This window comes from Hevea brasiliensis, chromosome 4 (assembly GCF_030052815.1).
Source record: "Hevea brasiliensis isolate MT/VB/25A 57/8 chromosome 4, ASM3005281v1, whole genome shotgun sequence".
In the NCBI taxonomy this organism is placed as follows: Eukaryota; Viridiplantae; Streptophyta; class Magnoliopsida; order Malpighiales; family Euphorbiaceae; genus Hevea; species Hevea brasiliensis.
Window position 1 is genome coordinate 1,586,738 of NC_079496.1, and position 6,000 is coordinate 1,592,737.

Consider the following 6,000-nt stretch of genomic DNA (forward strand, 5'->3'; position numbering starts at 1 on the left):
AAATAGTGTAAAAAAATATATTAATTTTATTTATATTTAATTTTTAAATAATAAATATCAATAAATTTAATTTATAAATATAAAAATTTAAAATTCTAACGAAGGAACTTGATCTTGAAAAGAAAAAATGACTAGTGATGCATCTCCTTCTATGAGTATATCCTTGCATCCTTTGCTGATGGCCTACAACAAAGCATCCCTGCAAGCTAAAGCGTCCACAACATGAGAGTTTCTCTGCAAGTATAGCGGCCATAGTTAGGCCAATTGGGTGAAATTGCATTCAGCTAATATTATTGGCATGTTTTTAAATCACAGGTAACAAATAAAAATAATCACAACAAATGAGATTTCATTATTTCAACGGATACGAAAATCCTTGTAGCTGCATCATCGCTTTCCTTCATTGTTTCTTATTCTTCTACCAACCTAATCCTTTTCAACTCCTTCTAGTTCCCTGCACTTGAAGAAGACCAGGAATCCGCGGATTCAGTGTTTCGATCCTTCGGTTTCTGAGCAACAAATGCTTCCCATTCAACTTGAAAATCCACTTTCTATAAACTCGTCAAAATTATGACTAATAAAATGATCTGGCACAGGCATTCCTTATAACACAACAACAAATTACCAAGGCATCATCTTTGAGATAATTTGATGTCTCTAATAGATTTCTTCTAAAAAATCGTTTTACATCCAATAGTAGTACCATATATAACTTATTGTGATCGACAACAACAAAAATACTTCAAGAATCACAAATCTCACCTTATATTATTTATAAATTATAATGACATAATTTTATTATTAAATTACTTTTAGTATTATTATAAATTTAAAATTCTTAACCTATTTATATTTAACTTTTACTTGATTTAGAATAAAGTTTTATAAGAAAGAGTTAATTAAAAAAAAATTCATTTTTTAAAATTAATTTTCATGAATTATTAAAAATTATTAATTAAAAAAATAAAATCATAAGTTATATATATATATATATATATATATATATATATATATATATATATATATATATATATATCCAAATTAAATTGAAACTGAAATTGTTACAAAGACTGAATTTTAATTAATTATTAAAATTTATTATTTTATTATAATATATAAATAAATAAATTTTAATTTTAATTTAGAAATTTATTATAAAAAGAATTTCATATGTGTGAGAAATCCTATTAGTATTAGCTGTGGGTGCTTATTCATAAGTCTTAATTATAGTATATTATAATCATTCTACTTAATTTAAAATAAAATTTTATAAAAAATAGTTAATTATATTAAAATAAAAATTCATTTTTTTAAGAAACTTCATATTAAATTTTTTAAACAAAATTATTAATTTTATAAAAATAATTCATTAAGAAATTATAAATTTATTTTTTTTTTAAATTATAACTTTATATTTAAAAAAAATAAATATCCAATTTGAATTGAAACTTATAAAGGCCTTTTAAATTACAAATTTTAATGCACATAGCTAAATATAGCTACGTCATCTATTAGTTAGATAATGTATTTATTCACATTAATATTAAACTTGAAAGAAATTTTATAAATGTTTAATTATATTATTTATAATTATATTTTTTATTATTTAAATTAAATTTATAATTTATATAAATTTAAATTTCTTAATTCTATTTATATTTATCTTTTAAGTTTTTTACAATTCAACTAATAGATACTCTAAAAGTTGTATAATAATTAAAGAAAGTATTTGACAATAATAATTATAAAAGACAAGCTGCAGTGATTATTCATTAAATGCGTTTCGTTATAACTATAAATAATGTGACATGTGTTTTAATTTTAGAGATTTATCTGAAAACTAAATTCTATTCTATTAATAATTTTTATTTGAATTATAAGCGAATTTTCTTAAAATTTAATTTAAGATTAAAAAGTTATAAATTTAATTATGAAATAGTTTAGTTAATGATGAAAAATTATATTTATATAAATAAAATTTTATTTTATATATTAATTTTTTTATTAATTACATCATTATGTTATCATTTAGTTAATTTAAAATTAATTAAATTAAAGTCTTAAAATTTTTTTATAATTTTATACTTAAATAATATATATAATTCAATTTTTTCTTTGATTAGTAAATTCATTTAATTTTTTTATTATTTTTTGTAATTAAATCATATTTGTATGTTTTTAGTTTTATTTTATCTTATTTGTTAATTTTAGATACTTTATATTTGATTTTCGTAATTTTTGTAGTTTTGATAGGATTTTGTGGCAAAATCGAAGATCAATGAGTGCAATAGGAAATAATTTGAAGAGATTTGAAGTTCTTTAAGCATTTAGGAAAGTTGAAGAAATCAAGCATTGAAAGAGCAAATTAGCCGAAATTTGCTTGAGACTTTGCTTAAGGTCATGCTTAAGGAGCAACACAAGTCAAGCATCAGTAGAAGAGTCCATTCTACTCTAAGTCTGCCGAGATTTGCTGAAGGTCTGCTTAACCTTAAGCAGACAGTGCGACCAGAGGTTAAAATTTGCTAAGAAGCTGCTTAGGGTTAAGCTGAACCCTAAGCAGAATGCCCAGAACGTGAATAGTACTGCTGACTTGGATAATTTTACACCTCATTTTCTATCCACTCCTTGTATTTTATTTACTTTTAGGGCAACTTTTAGGGACCATATAAATTCATCATTTCTTTATTTTTGCCAGAAGAGGAAGGGAAGAGAAAAAAAAAAGGAAAGAAAAATAGAATAGAGAAAAGGGAGGAGACGCCATTTTTCTGCTCCTGTTTTGGAGCTCCAGAAACCAGAGACTTTGGTTCTTCCACCTAGGTTTTTCTATTTCAGTCCTCTTATCATGTTTTCCTTTACTTTTCCATCAATATTTCTTGTAAATACCATCATGAGTGAGTAATTTCTTTAGATTTCAGAGTTGGAAAATATGTCTTAGATTAATTTGTGGATTTGGACTGGGTATTTTCTTATTTTATATGAATATGAGTTTTGATTCCTTCATTGTGTGCTTGATTTACTTGCCTAATGTTGGTACCCATTGGGTATTGTGTTAATCTTTGATTGAAGGACCGAAAGGTGAAAGTCATTGATGGGTAATAATGGATTGGAACTTAAAATCACCTAGATTTAGAAATAAACTAGGACTTTAAGAGGAATTAATTATTGATTACAAAACTTAATGTGTTTTAAAGTAATCAAATACATACGAAAGTAGGTTTGGTTATTTTAGAATACACTTTGATTTGCTTGAAAAAGATATCAAAAGGATTTAGAATCAATTTTCTTCAAATTCTATTTTTCCCTAAAAGTTGGAATGCCCAAGACAAATCCCAATTAATTTATGCATAAACCCCCAACTCTGGAATCACTTTTACCATAATTAGACTTTCGTTTAAATTACCCATTGTTAATTTTAGTTTAATTGCGAACTAGAATTAGAATTTATTTATTTGCTCTTTACCCATTTCAATTAGATTAATCAATTTACCTTGCTCATTTACATTTACCATTTATTCATTAATCATTAGCCCAAATAATCGCTTCATTCATAGTTTGGTAATCAAACAGCAAATCCTCGTGGGAACGATACTTGATTCATCACTTTATTACTTGAGACGACCCGTATACTTGCGGATTTTCGTACATCAATGTATAAGAATTTTTATAGTTAATAATATACATTTTTCAAATTTTTCTATAATTTACAAATACATGTAATTTTTTCCATACTAACAAAAAATACACAATAAATTTGGCGTAAAAAATAATATATTTTAGTAATAAGAATTTATAAAATTAAATAAAAAATTAAAAAATATATAATATTATGAACTTAATAGAATTTTTATATATTATTTTATATATAAAAAATTCCTGATAAAAAAACTAATTGTTACAAACATTTTAATTAATTAATTTTTTTATTATATAGTATAGAATTATATAATAATAATAATAATAATAATAATAATAATAATAATAATAAGAGTTATAAAATTCACTCAATTATTAACTAAATTTTATACTTATAATCTTATATTTTTTCTAACAATTAATCAATTAGCACAAAAGTATGAATAAGAGAATTTATGAACTAATGAAATTATTTTTATAATTTTTTTTATTTTTAAATTAATAATAATTAATATATTAAAATCTTAACATTATTCTAAATCTTAGTTTAAAAAATATTCATAGATATTTTAATTTATAAACAATTTTGTTAGTAATAAATAATACTATATAATTTAAAAGCTTAATGTAACACCCCAAAATTTTAAATTTTATGAGCATTTTTGGTATTTTAATTTTATTTAAATTTTAGGAATTTTTTTGAGATTTTTCGGATTTTAAAAATCGGGTTCGATTTTTCGAAAATATAAACTTTGATGATTTTTAAAAATTAATTTAAAGACCACGTGGCAAAACTAAAAATATATTTGGAGTCTACGTATTTTTCTGAGTTTTCTGAAATTTTTTCGAAATTTTTGGACCTCGTTTTCGGTCCCGAGGCAGAGTAAAAAATTTAAAATTTTGTATCTTGAATCGGACCGATCGAATCGAACCGGACCGGATCGGACCGATCGAATCGGACCGGCCTTTTCATTTTTCTTCTTTCCTTCCCCGCGGGCGTCGACCTCTCTTCCTTCTCTCTCTCTTTTCTCTCTCTCGCCTCGCCACTGCCGCCCACCTCCCTGCCACCCCACCGACCGGCCGCCACCACCCACCTCCTCCCACCACCGGCCACGCCCAAACGGCCGCAAAACGCGCGCGAACTCCCTCCCTCGCGCGCGCGGCGTTTCGACTTCTCCGGCCAAATTCCAGCCGATCCGGCCACCAATCGGACCGGTTCTTGTGTCTAAAATCATCTACTCGACGAGAGCTTTCCATAGACACCAAGAACACCGAAATCCATTGAGCGGTTTGTCCGATTTTTGCTCGGGAAGATTTTAGCCCATTTCGACTTTTGGGCTAGATTCTCGAAAACCGTGAATCCCACGAGAAAACCGAGGGTACCAGCACGCTCCACTCGTCGAGAGCTTCGCGGCGACATAAATTTCGAATTTTTCCGACACCGTTTTTCGGTGGTCCCACGGAACTTCGTAGTGTTTTTCCGAGCATTTAATGAGCTTAGAAAATTCTGAAAAATTTATGTACTAACCCCCGTGTTATGAGCTTCGTGTAGGTATCCTGAATTCGCGGAAATTCGGCGATTGACCGTGCGTGAATTTCCGCCGCATGCACTTCGTTCTGGAAAAGTCTCCGAATTGGACCGAGGTTTTGGCTAGCCCCCCATTGTCAGACGTCCCGAGCGCGTCCTCGAAGTCAGAATCGGCAAAGGTAAACCCGAACCTTACTTTTTCCTAATTTTCTAGTGCTTAAATAGGATTAAAAATCCATAAAATATTCGTGGTAGCTTAGAAAATTATGATTCTTTTTGCAATAGCTTAGTAATGTTGCTAAGGACCGCGGGGCAAAGTTTTAGAATTTTTAGAACTTATTTGGGCAGTTTTTGCAAAAATGGTCAATTATAAGGACTAAATTGAAATTTTACATATTGTGATGGATGATTGATTTGATGGGCCCAGGAGGGGCTGTGTGATGTGATTGAGTTGTGGATATATGGATTGTGAGTATAGAAGTGTGTTTTGAGCCCTTTTGCAGGTTGGGTAGGTCCTAGGTATAGGGGAGACTCTGCCGGATTTTCGGCACGACTTAGGACGTATTGGTCTTTTTCTTTGTTTGTATTGAGTCAGATTTATTAAATGATTGTAATAAAATTGTCAGGTGAGCCGGGACAGCCTTCTTCCTCCGCCCAGCCGCCTCAGTGACCACCGTCAAGTCTGTGAGTAAAATATTAATTTTAATTGTAATTTCACTATTATTATATGTTCAAGCATGCCCATGCATCACTTATATGCATATATTTATGTAGTTAAACTCTAGGCACGATTTATGTTGCATTGATAACTGTTAAAGTGCCATGGATGTTGTTGTGGT